The sequence below is a fragment of the Phodopus roborovskii genome, unplaced genomic scaffold (genome assembly GCF_943737965.1).
Source record: "Phodopus roborovskii unplaced genomic scaffold, PHOROB, whole genome shotgun sequence".
NCBI lineage: Eukaryota > Metazoa > Chordata > Mammalia > Rodentia > Cricetidae > Phodopus > Phodopus roborovskii.
Window position 1 is genome coordinate 16369870 of NW_026126460.1, and position 24757 is coordinate 16394626.

At 36.6% G+C, this 24757-nt stretch overlaps 1 protein-coding gene across 1 annotated transcript in view; it reads left to right on the forward strand.

The window, feature by feature from the left end:
- Nucleotides 1-24757, forward strand: part of Spag16 (sperm associated antigen 16) — a 766492-nt gene that overhangs the window by 89520 nt on the left and 652215 nt on the right. The window lies entirely within an intron of this gene.

Below are 24757 nucleotides of genomic sequence, written 5' to 3' on the forward strand. Positions count from 1 at the left end.
GAGAGAGAGAGAGAGAGAGAGAGAGAGGTGGAGAGGAAGAGGGAGAGGTAAGTCATTGTTTACAGTCTTTGATTACTGTCCATTTTATCTTTTGAGATATGTTTTCTCAATAACCTGGTGTTTACCAATTAGCTAGATTGGCTAGTAAGTGAGCTCCAAGATCCTCTTGTCTACCCCAAAGTACCTTCTAACACAGAGTTACGGGCGTGCCTGAAAGTACTGGGCTCTTATGTGGGGGTTGAGCATCAGAACTCACACACACTTGTCAGGCACTTTACCCACTGAGCCTTATATGCAGACCCTGGAGCTTTCCTTTCATAAAATACCTGTGCCAATTGTTTATTTTCTTATGAATTTACTTAATTTCTCACCCTCCCCAGACAGGGTTTCTCTGTGGAGCCTTAGCTATCCTGGAACATGCTTTGAAGTCCAAGCTGGCCTCAAACAGAGATCCACCTGCCTCTGCATCCCAATTGCTGCAATTAAAGGCCTGTGCCACTACCACCCAACTTTAGCAAATGTCTTTTATTGAATAATAGTATGAAGTTTCTGTCTTTCAGATAATTCATAAATAGTGGTGGCAGTTTTGATTGTTTTTATATTAGTTTATGATAATATTTAACATAAGTGTTTAAAATTTTTATTTTGTCAAATTCATCATTTTTCATTTAACTGATTTTTCAAAGTATTTTCATTCTAGGTTGCTGAGTGATTACCAAAATTTTCTTGTAGAATTTTTGTGATTTCATATATTACTTTTACAACTTTATCTTATATTTATTTTGTTGTAATTGACAAACAATGTTACAGTTTATCTGTTTTCTCCAATGGATAAGAAATGGTTCATTCTTCCAGTATTTACAGGTCTGAGAACACCTATAATGCAGAGGAAACATACTTCTTAATTTCCAACAGTGTATTATCAGCTTTAACCAGTTAAAGTTATGAAGTTGTATTTTCCCTGCTACCCACTTTAAAAGATCATAACCTATAGGATCTCTTGTTTAATAGGTTGGTTCTTACTTAAAGAACCAAGGTATTTATATGAAGACAGTTCAGTACTGATTTTGAAATGAATGCCACTGGATTTGTGACTGTCAAAATAGGGCTCCTGTGTAATCTTGTATTAACTCTTTGGATAGTTCACATGAGTTACCAGGTCTACTGGTCATAAGGGAGTATTATCTGCTTTATAATCATTTATTTGGGAAAGCTTGTTTTCTGGAAAATGGTTATCATTAAAATAGGCAGAATAAATTTAATTGCACTTTGTGGATGCTGGTTTAATCTAAGAAATTGTGCATATTGCGTTTTAGATGGAAATGATGAGAGAAATAGTTCCAAGTTTAACAAAAAGCCCTGCGCCCTATGTGGTTAAAGATATTATCAGAAGTTGAAATGGGGAAATAAGAGAGAAGAATTTAATAATAATGTCTATTATTATTTTTGCTTATTTGAGCATCTTCATTCATATAGAGCTCAATACAATTTAATATTTATTACATCTAAAATTATTTTACAATATTCCTGCTGTTCAGTTAACAAGTCTGCATTTGACTATATAAAATAATATATTTTAATATGCCTCATCAAATGGCATAGAACTAAATGTGTGTTTAGAGTACCCTCTAAAGTGTGTGGAGACTCTCTTTGCCAGTTCTGTAATCTCAGACAGGAACTTAGATGTGTTTGTGTAATAAGCCTGTTCTTGGTGAGTTTACTTTCACCAATATCCTTTTCCCTATTGCATTCTATATGTCTTTGATTTCTATGTAGTAATTAATTAAGATGGATAAGAACTAGCTGAAGCCATTCTCAAGTTTACAGCCAGTTATAGCTGAATGTACTGAATGTACTTTGGGCTTAGAGTCTGAACCCCAAGTTTGAGCCCAAGTGACGCTCTTTATTAGCAGCTTAAGGCTAAGCAGTGCCTGAGTGTACATTTTCTGCACTCCCTTTCTTCATTGAGGAGGAGTATATAAGTAGGATGAATATTATTAGACATCCTCTCTAGGGGTTTTTAATTGAGATAATTAGTAGAAATGCTAGTGTTTCTCAAAGTATTGAGGAAAGTGTGGATAACACAACAGCTCAGTGGTGCTTTTTTCTAAAACCAGTTAAATTTATTTGCTTTTTATATGCAAAGCAATGGAGATCTTGGATACGTAGAATAATGTGAATTGTCTCATGTCAAATGTATATAATGATGCAAGTAAAGTTTCATTGAATGATTACACTTTTGGATTGTTTCACTCTCCAGTGTTAAAATCCACTTTATCTAATATCCCACCTTTTCAAGAAGGTCAATGGCTGAGGAACAGAAATACTATTTTCTTCCTTCCTGATTCACATACATTATAAGGTATATAGTCAGTAAATCTTTGTAGGATGATTCCATAAACTGGATTTCACTTTAAAAATATGTGCTTTGTGGGGATGGAGAAATGGCTTAGTGGGTAAGAGAACTTCTTGTTTTGCAGAGGACCCAGGTTCAATTGCCCACATCCACGTGGTGGCTCACAGATGTACATTTTTGCAGTTTCAGGGTATCTGAAGCCCTTTTCTGACCTCAGGCACCAAACACACACACGATGCACAGACATTCATACAGGCAAAACACTCACACACATAAAGTAAATGAAAGAAGTTTATTAATAAATGAAAGAAGTTTATTAATTGTAAACATTTCTATGAGCTGTTGTCATTTATTTCAATTACTGTTTAATTTTTAAAAATATATCAGCAAGTTTTTTACAATTATGAATAATAGCACATATGGATTAAAAAGTTTAGTTTTTGAAATTCCAGTCTTTTTATTTTCAGTTTTGTCTATAATACTATGTAAAACAACATCTTAAAAAACTTTTAGTATGTAAATATTGTGGTGAAAACATGAAGTTAAATTTACATTGCCTGTGCATTATTTCTTATGAAACTTGGGACCATATACACATTGTTTTCTCTGACTTTTTGTGTTTTCATGTACAAATTACAAATAAAAATACCCATTGAAGGGTTCTATGAGAATAAAATAACAAAGTGTGCAACTATTCTGTTTGCTGTTAAACACAAGGTAAACATTTATATTATTACTACTAGTAAAATGAGCATCATTTCTTCGATTTTTTAAGCATCTTCACTTTGTTCTCTCTGAAGTGGAAATCTTGCTGTTACAAGGGAGACAGAAGATCCCCATGAATGGGCCCCCTCATCTCAGTGTTACAGATCCTGACTTGTTCTGTGCCAGTACAGTTTGCCAACCCCCCAATTCATGATCACATCCCAAGGTTTTATCTTGCATGCTCACAGAAACTTGGAGACTCAAATTATAGATAATTCTCAGTTTGCTTTACCTTGACCGCAAAACTCTCACCCTTTATAGTATCCCTCTGTGTTTCTCTTTGTGGATAAGCAAAGTGCAGAGCCCTTTCACTAGTGAACACAGCCCCTGGTTTGGGTCCCTCTGTATCTTTTATCTCCAGTTCCTTTAGGTGCATATATTTTCGCTGTATATAATTTTAGATTAAATATAAAATAATCATGCATGCCTTTAATCTTTTTCATCTGGAGTGGCTGGCTCTAAATCTTCAGATGTGATTACAGTACATGGAGGAACCAAATAAAGCAGGACAGTATAAAGGGACCAAAGGTGGAGATCTGGAGAGGGGTCAGTAGGATCCAAGGGATATTTAGTGGGAAATAGAAAATGGGACGAGGTCTCCAATAAGTTAGTACAGCAGGAGGAGGCAATAACACCAATGTTGTTTGAAAGGTGTCATTTTAATTGATTTTCAATTCATTTAAACTAATAGAATGCACAGTTTGTCCATCTAGTAGTTATACGTATGGTAATTTTATTTAATATTTTGCTTAATTTAGATTTCTACCTAGGTCATGTCTTGTTCCCATAGATTAATGCATTTCTCACACCTTATCAGAGCCACTTTTATTTGCAGAACATGGCGATTAGCACAGAGACCCCTGCTCATCAAGGGATAGGAAATAAGAGACTGAGGAAGCTCAGCCCTAAATGGGACATCTGTATCACATCCCTTCCTCTCCAGGCTCAGGGCTCATTGTAGAAGATGGGGTAGGAAGATTGTAAGAGGCAGAGAGCATGGAGGACTACAAGGAACTGTTTTGTAGTATAGCAATTACACATATGAACTCAAAGTGAGCGTAACAAAACCTGTGCATATCAAGCCTCATAATTCTAGCATGGAGCAGTGGGCAGATGGGCAAGGAGTCCTGGGAGTAGCAAGTGACAGCTGCTGGGAGAGGCTGTCTCTGTTCTTTAAAAGTCCAGGTGTTGGTGAATTGAACACATTCCCTTTAGTGGAGGGCCACATATCCAGGAACACATGGCCAACACAAATTGGCCTCAGTGGGTTTAAAAAATAAAGAAGACACCAAGTTGGGTGGATAAGGTAGGGTGGTTAGATCTGAGAGGATTTGGGGAAGGGGTCAAATATGACCAAACCACACATGAAAGAATTTTTCAAAGAACTAATAAAATTACTTAAATGTTTACAATTATTGGAATATGTAGATATATTTATATTCAGTTATCTCTTAAACATTAGTTTGTATTAAGTGCAATTTGAGTTTATTTTAATCAATAGTTTATAGTAATAGATTGTGCTTAAAAATGAAAGCCCTTTGGTTCTTCATATGTAATTTGTTTGTGAAATCTGAAGAATATTTTCCCTTCTGCTGTTGAGTATGTGGGTGGACTGAGCACTGTAAAAAAGAATCGATTAAAGTTTCCAACATTAAAAACATGAAGCAAATTGATGTGATCTAGGATTATGTGTATAGCTGTTATTAAATTATGGCCTAATTAGGCATAAGCAGTATACATTTTACCTAGTTAACTTTTATTGAGTTTATGCAGCAATAACCTTTCCTTTGGTCAGTTGGGAGATGACTCTAGGTGAATAATTTTCCACATTGTGAAGCATAATGAGATAATGCAAATATTATCTCATTATGCATATAAATAATTTCATTTCAGGACAGAAAGGTGGATGACAAAGAATTTTGATGTGAAACGTGCCTTTTGTTTTGGTAGGTTTGGACACCTGCACTTTACCCTGAATTCTTGAATAATTTCTCCAGGGCCGAGGTTTTCTGACTCTCTATGTAATTAATTCCTAGTATTACATTTTCAGTTCACACATTTCCTTTAAACCCAGATTATGTACAACCAATTCTTAATTTCCCTTCCTATTAGATGTCTTAGCTTTCAAGTTTAATGTCTTAAAAGTATCTACAACTCAGCACAACCAAGTATGACCTCATGTTGTCACAGCTTGGTAGCTGTGTCAGTGACTCTCCCCATCACACACTTCTGATGAACAAACTAGAAAACTCAAGGCTCTTTAGATGTCTCTGTACCTTTTCTCTTGATGCCTGATTATCACTTATACATTAATCAATTTTAGTTTTTTCTCATTAGTGTACCCATGTCTCTCCATCTGTTTGCTCTAGCTGTAGTAAATCACTGTCTTTTTCTGGATGTATGTAACTACACCATTCTTCCATAGCATTTACTCATTGAAGCAGAATGACCCTCAAACAAAACTCATTCTGGGTCCATCTTTAGTAGTTTTTAACCACTGTAGTGGTAAGCACAAAACTCAACTTATGAAGCAGGGACTGTGGCCCTTGCCATTGCTTACTGCATGTTAGCCCTGTTTCCCCATTCTTAGTCAGGAGTTTCTGATACATCTTGACCTTGCCCTGACTGTGTGTTTGCTCAAAATTCCCTGCTTTTAAATGATGTAGTTTTCATAAACAGGAATAATGGAATTAGTTCTTCTTAGCATGTGTCTGTAATTAACAGAACATGGAAAAGCATACTAACACAAAATGTTAGAATTTGTGTTTTTGTAGCAGCAATTATTGAATTAATTTTTAAGGATTCCCATGTGTCTTTCAGATATCAGCACAAGCCCTATTTCTTCATAAATCTTCCCTTGGCTGTTGATTATATCTCAGGAGGTTCTTTTGTTCCTCTGCATCTCTCAGACCCTAGACCCTTGTTTCTTGACTTACTGCCTTCATCTTTTTTTTTTTTTTAAATGAAAGTCTCTTATTTTACTTTGCAGTTTCTGAGAGAAAGAACCACTGTCACTTCTGGCTCAGAGCTGTGTCTTCAGCCTCTCACACTGTCTGGCTCATAGTGATAAGTGATTCTTAAGTGGATGAATATGAAGAGCTACTAAGTGAGAGAACTGGGATTTGAAGTCATAGTTGACTCTGAAACCACTGTTCTGCAGTGACTATTTCAGCATCATGCAGTACAAGTGTTCAGCATTCATCTTGGATATATTCAACTGCAAAACATTAATCTTTACCTTTTCTAGTCTAATCAGTTAATTACATTTTCTTGATCCCAAACATTAATGAAATGGGGCATCATGATGAGCGAGGCAGATGAGTTTCTATGAAAACTTTTGGAAGAGGAGATCCTTATAGGTAACCAGTGGCTATCTGCTATTACGATCTGGCCTTGAGGGTCCTGAAGGGAGAACAAATCCCCAAGTCCTGTGCCTGAGTGTCTCTGTACTCAGACAGCCAGTGTAGTGCTAAAGTCCCATTGTCTCCTCTCTGGTGCAACTGCAGAGGCATCATCAAAGTGTGTGTGTGTGTGTGTGTGTGTGTGTGTGTGTGTGTGTGTGTGTGTGTGTGTGTGTCGGGGGTCAGAGATACTGAACAGGTTCCATTGGCAGAGCATAAGCATGCTAGGGACGTGAATCCTGTTTGCAGAGGCATCCAGACCATCTTAGAAGGAAGCAAAGGACACTTGGTATTAGGAAATGAGTTAGTTGACTGCTGACAAAATGGGAAACTCACCCTAATTATTTGTCTTCTGCCCATCTTTGCCTCTTCTCTTCCTTTTCTAGCTCTGTATCTTTCCACCTCTTTGTTTTTCTGACCATGCTGTGACACCAAATCCTTATTATATTTATTCATACATGGAGAATGTGTTATCATACATCTCCAGGAAATTGAAGTCATGACCATATTATCTCTAGCCTTTTTGTCTCTCTCCCACAAAGGCTAGAATAGTTTCTATACAAAAATGCAGAGCTTATTTCAGTGTTTTAAATTAAGCATTGATTATGTTATCTTATAAAATTAGTGTACATTTCACTACAAAGTCCTAACTGAAAACACTACAGTCTTATTGTTTTCTCTGGCATTTAATGTATGTATTGCTACTCTTGTCTATGGGAAAGTATCATGATTATATTCTTCTTATATTTGGTTTGCTGTTTATACGTGTGGTTTTTATAGATTTATAAGCAATAATATTTAAGTTGACACCTTCTTTGGAGTCACCTTGGTAAAATGACACCTAAATTAATCATAGGCTAAATATCTTTTATCTCTATACTAAATAAAAACTTCTGAGAACTAAATGCACGTGCTATCAGAGAGAAATTATGATGCCTGGGAGTGATTCCCTGTGTAGCCCGAGGTTGCCATAAATTACAGCTGGATTTAACTGTATTCAGGATGTAGTGCTATTTCTTTTCATAAATTTAACTGCAGGGGTGAGTACTAGCTCCACTCTGTAACACACAGTCTAGCCTAGAAATGTAGAGTTGTGGTTCTTCATGTCATTCTATCAGAACATATTTTTGTCAGGTCTCTCCTTCCAGGCAGCTCACTTTGCAGAAAGCTACCTGGCTAGAGATAAAGTTGCCTGTCTTCTCTGCCTTTACCTGCAAAAACCAAAAAAAAAAAAGCATCACAGTGGGATGAAGCAATGTTTTGGCAGATATGATCAGTTAATATTGACCTTATGAGTAGTGGTTGCATTCATTAAAATGCAGGTATTTATGGATTATTGCTGCCAAATCTTTGATGATGTTATGAATTCAGAGTAAGTGTGTAAATTCCTGTTGAGAAAAGAATAGTTTTAGTCAGAAACTCTGAAAAGTGTTGCTAATATAAACTTTTGAAGGCATAAAACGTAATGTACATAGTATTACAGTTGGTCACAGTAAATCAGTAAATGTATTTTTAAAGCTACTAAAATCTTTAACATGCATTTTATTTCATTCTGTAGTACAAAAATGAATAATGTCTTCAGGCATTCTCTTATAGAATTCACCATAGTGGTCGAGTTAGAAAAATAAAATTCGTATGGAGTTCTGTAGCTAAATATATAAATCATAATTTTATTTTTTGCTACTTCTATCTCAGAGGAAAGTGTTGACTATATTTCAAGAATGAAATATATATAACAAATTGACTTGTGGGACAGCTATGTATTTGCCAAGTAGTCATTTATGGAGTGCCAATTATATATAATACTCCATGCTGAAGAGATAGAAATGAATAATATATTGTTGTTTGCTGGTAGCTCATAGTTGAACTGGACTAGATAATGACACAGTTGCAATGTTCTGTATAACACACAATTCTACGTTAATAACAGGGCTGACATGAGGAGGGGGTGTGACAGGAATTGTTTATATTTATATATGAAGTGGAAAATGGGGTTCATTGGATCCGTTCATCCTTAAAGAAGGAATTGTAGATGCCTTTAAAGTGTAAACTTTACTCTGCACCATAGAGTCATCTAACAGAATGCATAAAAAAAGTGATTATTCCTGACTTCCCATTTGTCGTTTTCATGAGGGACTCATTTAGCAGAGACATATTTGAAGGCTGCAGCGATGTCATGTGGGAAACAATTACGAAGCGATGAGAAAGAAACAAGAGAGCTGAGGGAGCAAATGGGCTTCAAAGGTCTAGTTTTAGAGTCATAGAAGATGGCCAACTGCCTTTAACATGGCCATGATGTGAAAAGTGGACTCTATGTGCAAATTTAAACAAAAAATGTAGGCTACATGGGTGTAGAGTGTTCATGATAATTTGTTGTTGGTTTTTGCTTCAATGATGTTTAGCACTAACAAATGCAGACATTTCCTGAGTTCTAGTCTGTATCAAATTGATCTGTTGTTTGATTGGGTGATCATCTTTGTGTCTGTTTCTGGCTTTGAGGACCAGCTACCTTATTTTCCTTCCTCTGTCCCCCATCTTCCCTATTCCTCTCCACTCCCTTTCCCTGCTTTCATCTCCCTCCCTCCCTCCCTCCCTCCCTCCCTCCCTCCCTCTCTCCCTCTCGCCCTCCCTCCCTCCCTCCTTCCCTCCTTTTGTTGTAATTTCCCTGTTTGTCGCTCTTGAATTTACATATCAGTTGGTATTATTCTGTGTGGGATGATGCTGTGGTCCATCCAGAGTCAATGATCATCTGCCTCCCCTTTCTCTGGGCATCAATTTTAATCCCAAGGTTTTGGTCCTTGGCCATGTGAGACCTCTTCTGCCAGTTGGCTAAGGGGGAGCGTGAGTGCTCGAGCTGTGATTCAAATCCAGCTCAACCGCTCATGTGTTCCTTCCTGTGTTCCTTCCGGTTCTCCCAGTGTTAAGGTGTAACTATGACACCATAAGTGTGGTCAGTCTGTGAATATCACTAAAGATGTTGGGGCCTTGTGGAAGAGCATTAACTCAGCCCTCCGGGCTCTGACTGCGCATACTCCATCTTTGTGCCTTCCCAGAGACGCACTTTCTATATGAGAAGGTAAAATTTACCAGGACACCATATTACTAACCTCCACAGCCGGGCAGTGCTCGTACCAGGAATTCTTGTCAAGCATCATCGTCCTCTAGCTGCTAGGTGCCATACAAAGAAAACAACAGCAAATGCCCCACTTTCCCCTGTGGCCCTCTCCCAAGATTTGGACCACGTGGAAAGAAAAATGGTTAGCTAGGCAATGAGGTACCAGTAGGGCAGGCAGATAGATAAAAACTAAAGGAATAGATGTAGACTAAGAAGAAGGAAATTATGGTCTCTGAACAAGTACCATGTTTACTGTACAAGTATGTAAATAACACCATTGTTCTGTGCCACTAAACTAAGTAGTAATGCATTAACAGCCAGATCAATTGTTCATTAATATTAGATAATCTTCCATAAGTGATGTAATGAGATATTTTAAAACATATTACTATTTTTTCTTTTATTGAAAATAGATTTTTTTCTCTCATAATATATCCTGATTATGATTTCCTTTCCCTCCTCACTTCTCATCTGAATCCACCACTTTTCTATCTCATTAGATAAAAACAAATTTCTGTTGTAGAATAATAAAATATAATAAGATAAAACAAAAAAAACTAGCACATCAAAATGAATAAAACAAACAAACCAAAAGAAAAGTGCTCACAAGACAATCCAAGAAACAAGAGACCACACTCGTTTGCACACTCAGGAATTCCATAAAAAACACTAAACTAGAAAACATAATGCATCCACAAAGGATCTGTATGGAACCAAGAAAAAAAAATATATATGTAAAAGTTAAAAAAAAAATTTGAAGGAAGAGGCCGACACAACATTATGAGACAAGGAAGATCCAAAGATGCCATAAAGCTTATTTTCTATAGGCCATTTACTGCTGATCATGTGACCTAAAGTAGTTTTTGCAGCAAGACTCTCTTGGAGGAAACTAAATTTCCATTTGTAAGTGGTTGTCAATTGTAGGTGATTCTGGGTTAGGAATGAGGGCATGTGACCCTAGATTTTGATTATTAATTGAAGTTCCAATTGTAATTGATTTATAACAAATCACTATAAGGCAAAGAAGTATAGCACAATTTCAAGACTAACCTGTTAGCTCACACCATTAAAGAATTGATAGGGTTCTAGGATGGAGATATAGAATCCCATAAGGAAAAGCCATAGTTTTCATCAATCATATCTCACATATTTATGCAGCTGCATATAAGGAGTTAGCCATGAACATACTTTAGCAAGGCCCTTAGAAACTGGGTGGCACCCTATTCTAAGCATTTCCTTGATATTGAACAAGAAAGTACTGATTGGGCAGTGTAATCTACTATCTGGGTTGTTTCTGTAGCAATACGGAGAGGAGAGCAAAGAATACCTTACTGTATTTCAACATTGTAATTAGCTTGCATCAGATCATTCCTTCTTCAATAATCATTAAAGCTATTTGGTTACTTCAAATCTAATCACAAAGCAAAACAAAAGTAGGGTTTTGGTATTGTAACAATGTATGTGAAAGAGCTTTGCTAATGATGTCATGAGCACTCCTACTAATAAACTTTATTACAGTATGACTTATTGTTGGTGTCTTTGAACATGAAGATAGTTCACTAGCATGTTTCTCTTCAGGTGCCTGTATACTCTTTCAGATCATGAACAAACTACTCTGACATCTTTATATACCAAAAAATCCAGAATATCACTTGCACATTAATACTCCCCCCGCCCCCGAGGTAATTGATAGAAAGTTCTGGAAGTTTCTGTTTATTTTCACTTTGCAAGTAGAAGTAGAAGTAAGTTAAAAATCAAGGCAAATTCATTTATCATCTATGTATCTTCTGAGTATTCTTAGACATTTTCTTACTTAAAAGCAATAAACTTTGAATATTCCTGCTAATGATTTTTATTGGATTTAATGAATCACCAATGGGGTTAGAAAACTGGCAGTCCACAGATATATTGTGCTTGATCTTTTGATGTTCATATTATTTGTGGTTCTTTGATGTGCTTGTATTAAATTCTTTTCAACATTTCAAACTAATTGAAATCTATCATATAATTTATCCTTACCTTGGTTCTTAGAGGTAAGATGCCTGGACTCTACTTTTTCTGCTGCATGTCCCCATCTCTTCTTGTGTTTCTTTAAGCTGATTTTCATTCTATCAGAAGTTCTCTTCCCTTAGAATTCAGGGCATCTGTGTCACCAACTTCAAGCCTTCACTCTGATTCCACCTTTTCTGGGCGGCCTCTTCAGACTGTCATATCTGCATTTACATGGACTGTCCCTCAGCCCACCCTTCTCTGATAGGTTCTCAGTTCCTCTATCTTAACTGCTCCATGCTCTTTCCAGAGAAGATTTTTTTGACCTAGCATTTCATATTTACTTGCACATGTTCACTGTTTATGTTTTTCTCATCCCATTATACTATTTGCCGTATCAGGTGTTTCATTTTTTTTTCTTTTTGCTAGTATATGTCAGGCAGCTGGTATAGCATTGGGTAAATTAGGATTACCAATAAGTAGTTCTGAGAGTACTTGCCTACCATATCCAAGGCATTGAGTTTGGTCCCCACCCTTCCCACCCCATGGATCAAGGAAGAAAGAATGGGGAATTTGTATGTTTAGTGAAAAGGGGAGATAACATTTATGTTACATGATGTAGAGTGGACTATATCTCTTTGTTAAATATATAAAATATGTATGAACTACTAATTAATTCATTTGAATTATCTATCTGATGTTTGACTTTTGACATCCACTTTAGTTACAAAAACAGTCTTATTTAAAATTCAGAGATCAGAAGAATCATTGAACCATGTATTAATAAAAATAAGGTAAATGTTTCAGATGACATTAATAACAAGTATCTTGTATAACTCAGTGGGGATGGAGTCTGTTTTACTATGGAGCTATATAACCACCTAAGCCACCAAGCCACAAGCAGATGGTCTCCATCTGTCTCCTCAGAGAATGGGAATTTGAGTTGGTTATGATTTTATCACTTTAGGATGGATGTGCACATAGGTGTGGATAGTAAAGTAAAAAGATACCAGTCAATTAGGGAAGTATTAGGTGTGTACTCTTAGCCATTTTACACAGTAAACTTTTGCACTATTTATATAGAATGGAGACAGGTGACACATGTGGAGACATGTCAGTTGTCTATACTTTCTACCCAGAAATAAATCACAAAATATTTGACATTTACTAATGGAAATGTCCTAAGTTAAAGAGTTAAAGTATGTATTCTTGGGCTTATTTACTTCATGTTTTATGACTACTTTGGTCACTACCCAGGGATTCTCTTTTCAGAACGTTCATGTCCTTTTTTCTGTATTTCCATTCTATTTATCCTCTCATGTATTATCAGATTTGTAGCACTTTTATGTGATAATGCTAGTCCTAAACAAAATAAAATTTTTATTTAGAATTTTACATATAGTGTAATTGATACTGATGAATAATATCTTGAGTCATAATTTAAAAACTGAACATCTTAAGTACAAGCCAGGGGGTAAAGGTCATGACAGGGGAACCCAGAAAGATAGCTGAGCTGAGTTCATGGGTCACCAACTCTGGACCTACAGCTAGGGAGCCTGCATGGGACCCAGCTAGGCCCTCTGCCTATGTGTGACAGGTGTCTAGCTTAGTGTGTTTCTGGGGATCCTAGCAGTGGGATCAGAACCTGTTCCTGGCACTTGAGCCGGCTTTTGGGAACCTATTCCCCAAGCTGGTTTGTCTTTCCCCAGCTTGATGCATGGGGAGGACCTTGATCCTGCCTCAACTTGATGTGCCATGCTGTGTTTACTTCCGTGGGAGGCCTGCCTCTTTCTGAATGGAGACAGAGGAGTTGATGGGTGAGTGTTAGAAGGAAGATAGAGGGAGGGAATGAAGGAGAGGGGGGAGAGGAAACTCTAGTTGGTATATAAAATAAATGGAAAAATTAATTTAAATAATTTAAAAATATTTTATTAAGTTGCACAACAAATCTTATTAATTTCTCAACATTAAAGCCATGGTAGGACAACTGAGCTGTGTTGAAATTTCAGTTACAAAGAGGCATTCTTATTCTTCAGTTTGGAATTCTGCCAACTAGAGACTGTGTTAGGCAGTCAGTACAACTGACAAGTCACTTGTTTGGTCAGATATATCTTCAGGCAAATTTAACCTTCCAAAGGCTTGTTCTTTGTTTCTTGTTTGTAGAGATTACACAATTGTTTGTTGTAAATGAAAATTATAGAGAGGGATATCATCAAAAAGTCCATGAAATTTCTACTATCGATTTCAGTTTCTGTTTCTGTGTGAGAGAAATTAATAAAAGCTTGGAACATCTTTATTTTCGAGGTAACTGGTAATAGAGAATATCTTCACTTTACAAAACTAAACAGATTATGTCCCTCTCATTGATTTCTGGCATCTTTCAATTAATTTCCAGTATTTGTTTATTGAACCGACCAGATTTACAGACCTGTTGTATGCCTGTGAGCTTATGAGATACCAATCAGCAATAAGTAGATTCTGTGTAAATCACCCCCCCCAGCCTCCCTGAATACTCCTTCAATTTTGTTTAGTAACTATTAATGCTCTGGGGGATTATGAAAGCTAAAGGGATGGCTTCCAAAGACTTAGAAAGATGTGTCCTTATCATTCCCACTGGCTACCCTCAGAAATGAGCATGCACAACAAGAAGCCAGTTGGTGTGTTTCCTATTTTCAGAAGGGAAAATTTAACTGAGGTAATGCAATGGATTCAGGTCCTCATTCCCATTTCTTAGGAAAGGACTGCGTAAGAGGGGAGCCAGACATGATTCCTGGTTTTACATGTCTGTTGGGGGTCCCAATGTTGTGACTCCTGAGTGGGAGGAAATTAGCAGATTACTGGTTAAAAATAGTAATTGGGTCAATGTATTTGACCATTAAGCAAAATATAAGACTCAATCCAGCCTCTTACTCTGTATGACCTTGTTTGTACTAGTTTAAAATTTGAGTACTTGCATAAATATCGCTGTCATATTTTAAGTAACTCATCTGGGCAGAGCGCATTTTTCCCATTTCTATGTACATAAATGTGGATTCCCAAAAGGAACGCTGAATGTCTCCCACCTTATTTTTCAAGTCATGGCTGTCCCTGAATTGAGTTTGTTAACTGACTGGTCAATGAACTCCAGGTATCCTCCTGTCTCTGCCCCTGAGCCCAGGCATGCACCACCACACCACATCCATGGGGCTGGGATTCTAAGTTAGGTCTTCCTACTCACAGAGCAGGCTTTAGCAGCTGGACCATCTTATCTCTCTGGAATCTTCCTCTGTTTGTTTTCATTAACATGTGAAATTAAACATGTTCTTTGACAGTATGGGTCATCAGTAGAACTTAAAATTTTAAATATCTGAAAACTCTCCCGTGCAGATTTCATAATATATGAGAAAAAGGTGGCTGTGATTAGAGTTGTAGAGCCAAGTTGTAGAATTGTAGAGCCAAGAACTATATTGTTAATAAAGTGGTAAAAGCCATTTATGCTAAAAGAAAAAAAAGAATGTTAAATAACTACATGATAGTTAGAAAATGTGCTTATATTCTTAGAAATATGTTGCTTCTGAACCATAGATGTTTAAACCGTGCACTTCCCCAAGTGCTTAAGATCATCTCAGTTTCTCATAGAAAAGTCAGTAAGGCAAAAATAAATTAAAATACAAACCATACAGAATTACTTACAGTTAATACTCTGACATGCACACATGCATTGATAGCATGAGCATATTCTGAGAGAAGCAGACTCAAGCAAGTCAATCACTGTGAAGACATTGCAATGTGTTCTTGCACAGACCCAGAGGGTGTATGTCAGGCACTCCATGGGGCATCTTGATGCCTTCAAGATACATGGTAAGCATGAAATAAAGCTGAGTGATATCTGGCATGACATACTGTTCTATAGTATATATATATATATATATATATATATATATATATATATGTATATATATATATATATGAATATATATATAAAAGAAAGGAATCTTAAAACAATAAAGTTATAGTGTAGGTAATTCAAGTATTGTTTGCTATATACAACTGCATGCTGTATACATAATACAGTAGCTTACTTATGGCACCTTCACCACAGGCACATGAGGAAGACATTGCTCTATAAAATAGCAACTGCATCATGAGACTAGGAATGATGGTAGTCATTTGTCAGCTGTGTTATAATTATTTGGGACTGTCATGGTATGTTAACTCTGCTACTGATCAATTATTCTTAAGTGGTCCAGGATTTCACTTCCTTTTACTTATACACACACACATACACACACACACACACACACACACACACACACACACACACACACACGGCACATATGTCCTCTGCATTAAGTGAACACTTTTTGGATGTCTCAATGTTCTTCATGAATTGTTAACACTATTACCTGAGAGCATCTGTTCTGTAAGTCAGTCAATGACTTCCTTTGACTGGAATTGAGGTGTTTTAGTTTCTTACTATATTAAGTTCATAAGTAACCTCATAATATATATCTTAAAAATTGGTCTGAAAACTTTGTGGCATAAATTTCCAGAAGTGGAGTTACTGATAGAAAGCATTTGGTCTTATTAAAAATAAGAAATGTGGCAAGCCCCAGTTCCATAAAGTGATGCAGTACAAGAAGGGCAAGGACTCTATGTATGCCCAGGGAAAGTGGCATTGTGACAGCAAACAGTGGCTCCGGTGGGCAGACCAAGCCTATTTTCTGCAAAAAAACTTCAAAGAATATTGTTCTGAGGCTTGAGTGTATTGAGCCCAACTGTAGATATAAAAGGATGCTGGCTAGTAAGAGATACAAGTATTTTCAACTGGAATGTGATAAGAGAAAGGACCAAGTGATCCAGTTCTAAGATGATCTTGTTATGAAGACAATGAAATCTTATTAAAATAAAAATAATGTCTTAAACAAAAATATATTTGAGGCACACATAATAGAGGCACAGATAGGCTACCTGAGCTCTGATTTATAGCCCCTGACATTATGGCTGCCTTGTGGCTACTTGCCAGGAATCAAAACTTCTTCCTTGTCTTTCTCCTTTTTAGATTGTCTCAGTTGCCAGACCCTTCCCAGAGTGTATTATAATTCTAAACACATGTACACCAAACACAGGGGCACCCATCTTCATACAATAAAAATTGTTACATATAATGCCACATATTTATCCCACATAGTGATAGTGTATGATTTCAATACTCCATTCTCAGAGTTATGTAGGAAAAATAAATCTAAATAGAAAAACTCTGGAGTTAAGATATCATAAATTAGATAAACATAATAGATACCTGAAGAACATTCCACCACATGCTAAAATATATGTGTTATTTTCAGCAGACCATGGGACTTTCTCAAATTTGACCACATATTAGGACATGAAGCAAGTTTCAATAAATATAGGAAAATTGAAAGGATTATAGCATTGTATCTCACCACAGTGGAATATAGGCAGGTACTATTAGTAGTAGAGACTACAGGAAATACACAAACTCATGAAAACTAAATGAGACACTACTGGATGATAATTGTTTCAAAGAAGAAATCAAGAAGGAACTTAAAAATTACTATAGTATAATCAAAATTTAAAATGTTTGATGCATATTTCCAAACTCTTCTCTCCCAAAAACTAGAACCAGGCCATGATTCCCGCCCTTTACATCTGTGCTCTGAATCAAACTCATCCTTATGCTTGCCAGGGAAGCACTTATTGACTAAGCCAACTCCCCAGTCCTGATTTTGAAGTTCTCAGTGTAGCTAATCTATAAGATCAGGAAAGGGGTTAAGCTGTTTCAATTTATATTTGCCAAATATGTAAAACTGGAGCAATAGATAATCAACTTGGCAGTGTTGTAATGAGAGTGACTCACAGTTCCATGATGCTTATATCTCCATGACTTCATTTGCATCCTCAAACACTCTGCAAGAAGTTGAGTATTCAAGATTGAGGATACCAAATGGACCATGTTCTTAGCAACTCTAATATTGTCCTGTCAGAGGAGTCAGATGATGCTCTTTAGGTGAGGTAGAAGGCTAACCTTAGGAATTATTTGCCTTTTATCAGTGGTATAGTTAGAGACAGGAATAATGGTAATTTCTGGAGCTGTGGGACAATTAGGACATGTAGTTTTCAGGGAGAAGTGAAATTCTGGGCTCACTAATTGGTCTTTTGTTGCTGTCCTGTTTAATCCACATCTTTTCTCAATGATTCCCAGTATGCAGAATTGTTACTAGTTAACATTGTGTATATGTGGGTCATTAAATAAGTACTTATTTTTAATACTAATTACACACACACACACACACGAACGCACACACACACACATACACACACACACACACACACACACACACACACACACACACACACACACACACACAGACTCTTGCTGCCTTTCCTGTTTATTCTGCTCCATATAATGGTTAGTTCAAAATCTTAAATAAATTTGGTTTTGTGAACATAGTTGTATATTATAAATAAGAGCCGAGGGGCCCCTGTTCCTCTGCAATAGTAAAAAGTTTTTTAATTCAGTTCTTGAGTAACTAATATTTTATTATGTTATTTTCATGATACTTCAGTGATATTAAAATGCAAAGACATGATGACTCATTCAAATCCAGTGGTATTACACTTTTATTCATTTTTATTAATATAGTCATTTTAATATTGTAGAGATTATTTATGATATGAAATGGCCCACATGTATTTCTTTCCTTAGGTTTTCTTTCCATGGTTCATATTTTCACAGATATGACCTAAAAATTTCTTTGTTTTGAGATATTTACATTTCCACACTGACCACACCCATTGGGTGGATATTACCTGGGGGAAGGGGTCCCAGAACCTTCTCGTGCTTGCAGCACATGGACAGAAGAGCATCCAGAGGCATCCTTGGGAACAGGAACCTGCTTGTGTTCATCTGTCTATGTTGTAAGTTATTTCTCCCTGAATAAACATCTATTCATTTGGCCTATTTGTTTCTCCTGATCCTTATTAAACCACAATATCTCTTTGGTCAGGTGTGTTGGCTTTTGAAACCTGGGCATTGATGACAGAAGTCCTTGAAGTTCAGGCAGCACCACAATGGCCTGGAGAGCTGGCAAATGAACTGGCAGAAGCAGCTTACTGGGTGGCATAGGCCTTCACTTTGGTATGGTGAAGGGAGGATTGAGAAGTTATATCTCGGCCTGGAGAGATGGCTCAGCCATTAAAGGCTAGCCTCATAACCAAAAACATGAGAAATTTTATCTCCAGAAGGTTCCTAGATAATGTTGGTTCATTATCCAGAGGAAAGTTCCGTGATAACCACTGACTGTGTGCAAATAATATTATTCGACATAGTAACTATGTAAAAATCCATCAATTTATACATTTAGTTAACCTCAAAGGTTAATATTTTAAGATGCCAACTTTGGTGTTGCCTTCAGGCATATGCCCACAATATTAATAAATTCTTAGTTCTTTGACAATTTCATGCATGTATAAAATGCATCCTGGTTGCTCAGGCTTATTGCTCTCTTAGCCCCATCAATCTATTCTCCTTCCTCCCTGTAATAGTCCAAGATTTATGGGCTTTGTTTCCTGGCCTATTTAGTTTAACCATGTGGTGAGTGTAGTCAATAGATTGGGACTATGTAGTGGAGCATAGTGGTTACACAACAGAAGGCAATGATCTCCCCTATCCCTGTTTCTATCAGTAGGGAAACAGTTCAGCATTGAGGGATAGGTATTACTGTGCCCCTCCTCCATTTATGCCTGGCTGTGGTTGTCTCCTTCTTGTTCAGATCCAGTGTTGTCTTTGAGAGTTTATGGTTGCAATGGTTGTGAATTGCTCAAAAGATGGCATTTTGCATTCCTTCTTTCACTTTTCTGGCTCTTCAATTCTTTCTGCATTTTTCTATAGTATACCCTCAACCTTAGAGTGTATGTGTCTTGTTTAAAGCTGAGTGCTCAACTTCAACTTATTAGAAACATGTGCAGCCATAGTCTGCATTCACCACAGTTCACTAGAAAGAGATAACTGTGATTAAGACTCTAAGTGAAAATTGTTTATGGGTATAAGGCAACTTAACACTATGCAAACTCACCTAAAGAACTGAATTAAGTTCTCCCCTATTTGATCCATTTGGACTTAAGTTTTGTGCATGGCGATAGATATGGATCTATCTGCAGTCTTCTACACACCATCATCCAGTTATGCCAGCACCATTTGTTGAAGATGCTTTCTTTTTCCATTGTATAAATGTAGCTGTTTTGTCAAAAATCAGGTGTTCATAGGTGTGTGGGTTAATATCAGTATTTTCGATTTGATTCCAATGGTCTACCTGTCTATTTTTGTGCCAATACCAGGCTGTTTTCAGGACTAGAGCTTGAAGTCAATGCTTTTCTCTCCAGCAATCTGCATAGTGCATTACAGCACTATGAAAACTACTTGGGAGGAAGGGAGCCCAAGATCAGTTCCAGCCAAGTGTTTCTTAAAATAATAATTTCTTTCATGAAAATGCTATAAATATTAAGTATGCATCTATTATAATTCACTATGTTTGTAAATCAAGCAGATCTTGGATGTCTATTCTGCTAGTTTATAGAACAAATAGGACATTAAGTCTAGAAATACATTTTAAAATATGGTGAAGTTGTAGAGTTTTCAAGTAAAGTTTATGGCTGTACACTTCGTTTCTGTTCATCTTTTGGCCTCATTCTAATTCCATATGAATTAGTGTAAGGAATGTCTTGGTGATAGCTTTAAAATACATCAAAACAACCTTATTTTATGCAACATATAGTGAAGATTTTTAAAAGAATGTTAGGAGTTTAGTAGCACTAAATACAAAATGCTTGTATTTGGAAAAATCAGCATTTTGTAAATGTGCTGCTTTTTCCTAAAATCTAAAGCCCTAAGAAGTTAAACAAAAATAAATGCCAAGAGAGAAAACAAATATATAAGTAACACTTTTCCTGGCTCACTGTAATTTTCAAACTTCGCCTGTGAATGTCAATTAGCTCAAGCAAGTTTTGCTGATAATGTCAGCTGTCAGTCATTCCTAAGTAGTGATGTGTGAGGTTTGCCAGCAGGTAATGGACCAGTTGAGTGATGAAGGATATAATGAGGGTTCAGCAGACGCCTTAGCAAAAACTTTCTCATCTCTGGTAAATATCTTTCTATGAGGGAAATTAAGAAAAGAAAAGGACCATCTCATGAAAATTTATTTCAATTGAGTTCATTTTTAATAAATTATATTTTAAACTTAATTTTTTAACATTGAATTTTAAAAAGTGCATGTAAATGACCAATGATGTACCATTTTGCAACATTGTTTAACATAGCACTTATAAGACAAAGCCACAAATTTATATTAAAATTTTGGTTTGACTTGAATTAAATACATCAATTTTCATGAGATTTGTGACAAAGCTTTTTGACAGACTGAGTCCCCAAAATATTTAACCTAATCAAATTTGTTTCATCTGTATATGAACAAAATATAATTATAAATATTTTATATTATGCTTTCATTAGGTATTTTATCTTGTTGCTTGAGTAAAGGGAATTTTCTTATTTGTAGCTTTAGTTTTCTCACTTCTTATATGAAGTTTTATTTTATCATTTATCAGATTTAATCATCTATAGTAATAAGTTTTCATCACCATTCCATTTTCCTTTTGATTTATATCTACCTACCCACCCATCTATGTATCCATCCATCCATCTTTTTCTTATCAACATAATCATAGGTATCATTAATAACATTACATCAACTCAGATCTAACTCTCTCATCTATTAACATAATTATATCTGTAATTAATGATAAATTTATGCTCTCTTCTGATAGTTTTATTACTTATATCTTCATTTTAATATCCTTTTCCCATTCCTCCTCTAGTTTTTAAATATTACATTCTTTGTGTATATGTATGTAGGTACACTTACGTGTGGTGGTGTGCATACATGTATGTACATACAAATGTAGAGGTCAGAGGTCTACCTTGATTATTGTTGCTAAGGCCAGATCTGTGAGGATTAATGTTATTTTACTACTTGCCATAATCCATAATCAGCTGGGAGACCAGGCTCTGGATGCGTCTATGGGAGATTATCATAATTATGTTGAGGTGAGGAGGCCTCCCCACTGTGGAATTCTGGATGGAATTTTGAAATTTATGAATGGATAAAGGGAACTGTGTATCACTATGCTACAATTCTTGCTTGTGAATGCAGTGCGACCAGCTCCTGGAAGTTCCTGTTGTTTTGATTTTCCTATCAGACTGGAATAGAACCTTAAATTTTGAGCTAAATTAAACTTCCTCCATTAATTTGATTTTATCACAACAACGGGAAAAAAAAAAACAAGGTACCATCCACCTTGTTTTAATGAACAAGGTCTTCTTGTTGACAGAGTCCTTCCTTGTCCTTGAGATGGCCAGGTAGATCTGTTGCTGGCTGGCCAATGAGCTCAGATCTGCCTGACTCTACAGATTCAGTACTGATGTTATAAGCTTTTACCACCAAACCTGACTTTCCCTTGGCTTCTAAGGATCAAACTCTGTCCTCAATTATGGACAGTAAGCATTTTACTGACTGAAGAAAATGAGTTATGTAGTTTTCTTGAGGAAATATGACTCTTGATAGAACAAATATATTCCATTTATGATCTGACACCTTTCTTTTTTTAAACATAATTCTTTATTGATTCTTTGGAAATTTCACATCACAAATCCTAATCCAGCTCACTTCCCAGGCCCTTCATATCTGCTCCTCACCTCTCCAGTATGCCCCCAAATTAATTAAAAACAAAACCAACCAACCAATCAAAAAACACAAAAGACCCTCTCTTTTCCACCTTTCCAATACCTCGTCATTTATCCTAGTGATATCAGGAGCTATGGTGTGCCACACACCCCTTTTGTACAGGCAGCCCCACCCACAAAATATTCATTACATACCATCATCACTGAATCCTCATGGAAACTCTTCTCAGATATTCTGTTGTTGCTCCAACTCATGGCCCTTAGATACCACATGGCCTATACCCCCAGCATATGTGAGGCCTTTGGTGGCACCCGTAGCCACATATATCACAGACCATAACTCTAATAGGACCATGGACCCAGACATGGTTTTCAGAAGGAGCCAGGCTTGGATATTAACCACGGCCCCAGGTGGCAGCTCAGGCCCCTCAGATGAACATGTCCTCAGTGGTAGTCTGGCCCTTGGAGACCACCATAGCCCCATGTAGTGGCCCAGACCCCTGGCATTGTGATGCCCTTGGTTGGTTTCATGAGCTACAGATACCAACAGAGACCATGGCTGTAGTGGGGCCTCAGACACAGGCATGACCCTCCACAACATCCCTGAACCAGATAAAACACAATGGTGCTAGTGGCAGAGGTCATCAGGCACCAATATGGCTACAGAATGTTGCCTAGACCCCAGGCTAGACTACAGAACATCACAGAGCCTGACTGTGGTAGTGTCAGTGACCTCACAGCAATGGGGTACAGGACATGGTCCCTACAGCAGCTTGAACACAGATGTGGTCTGCCACTTAACATAGTGCTTCACATGGACTAGATACTTAAAGGTTATGCAGATGAGTAATTTGAATTTTATCTCAAAAACACTTGAGAGTAATCTTCTTGAACATCAGTTCAATGGAAAGAAAAGAATAATGTAATGGAGGAAGAAAGACCTGTGCTAAGTAATCTGAACTACCCTGTGGCTTGGGAGAAGGTTAGAGACTTATGAGGAATAGATAGATATAGTTAGATACACATTGTTAGACACATGGGATGCCTGAAACATCCCAGATATAAGAAAAATAAGCAACAAGAATTCCAGCCTTTGAAAATCAAACAGCACAGCTATATTGAATCATAGCTGCATCATGAAGCTTGGACATACTCATTTTGCGACAAATGAGATGGTCAGCAGGTAACTGATGTAGCACTGAAGTCACAGATTGTGGCAACATTCTAAAGTCAAGTCTGCTTGCATCAATATTCCAAGAGACTATTGGACCTATAATTTGATCAGTGTGGAGTATTTGTAATAGAATGTGAAAATGTTCAAAATGAATTTGTTCACCAGTTGTCATTATCATGGGCCACTAACTATAGATATGATAAAAGCAGCAACAGAGATGGTATTTATTTATGATATACTAGTTGCCAAGAACTTGGTTCCTGCTTTACAAGGATTATGTCACTTATCACTTACAGCAGCCTCTAGAATAGGGAAAATTTTGGTCATAGTTTACTGTGGCTAAAGCATGCTTAGAGATATAATAAACAGCTTGCCTAACATTACACTTCAGTGCATGATGACATAGTTGAATTGCTAAGCAGAGACCTGATTTTCAGATCTGAGTTTTACTTCACAGAGGAATCCTCATTCTGAAATTGTTTTCCATATACAGTGAGATTGTTGCATATATGAAATCACAAAGACTGTGGTAGCATGTACAAGATCTACATAAGTTCAAGCCAGATGGGTCCTTGTGCTGAGTGGAAGATGTGGACATAAAAATCTACCAATCACCAAGAGCTATTTGCAGTTGATGACAATTGGCAAAGGGGAAAATCATTCTTATCCAAAGGAGTGTCACTGGGTATATCAACTACAGTTTAGGACAGTCCCCATGCCCAGGAGTATTTGCCCAGCACAAAAACGAACTCAGTGGCATATTGACTTTTGATTTCATTTTGCCTTTTATTTCACATATTCTATCTTCCTGGCCTTTCTGTTTGTTTTGTTTTTGTGGGTTTTTTTGTATGTGTACTTCTGTTTTGTTTTATATCTTCTTTTGAAGTGTGTGTGTGTGGGGGTAGAGAATATAAAGTTTATTGTGTAGGGAAGTGGTGAGGATCTTGTAGGAATTGGGAAGGGGAAAACATGATAAAAATATATTGCATAGATTTTTTTTTTTGATAAAAAAGAAACTACAACAACCAAGTCATTTTCAAACAGAAAAGAAATTATGGTCCTCTCTTTATAAAAACAAAGGGAATAAATTAAATAAGTAAGCCAAAATGTGGGTTGATGTGAGAGTAAGATTGTTTTGTTTCTGTGTAGTATTGTAATGCATGTAAAATTTCTATGTGGGTACTTAATTACTTTGTTAATCAGAAAATAATCCCCC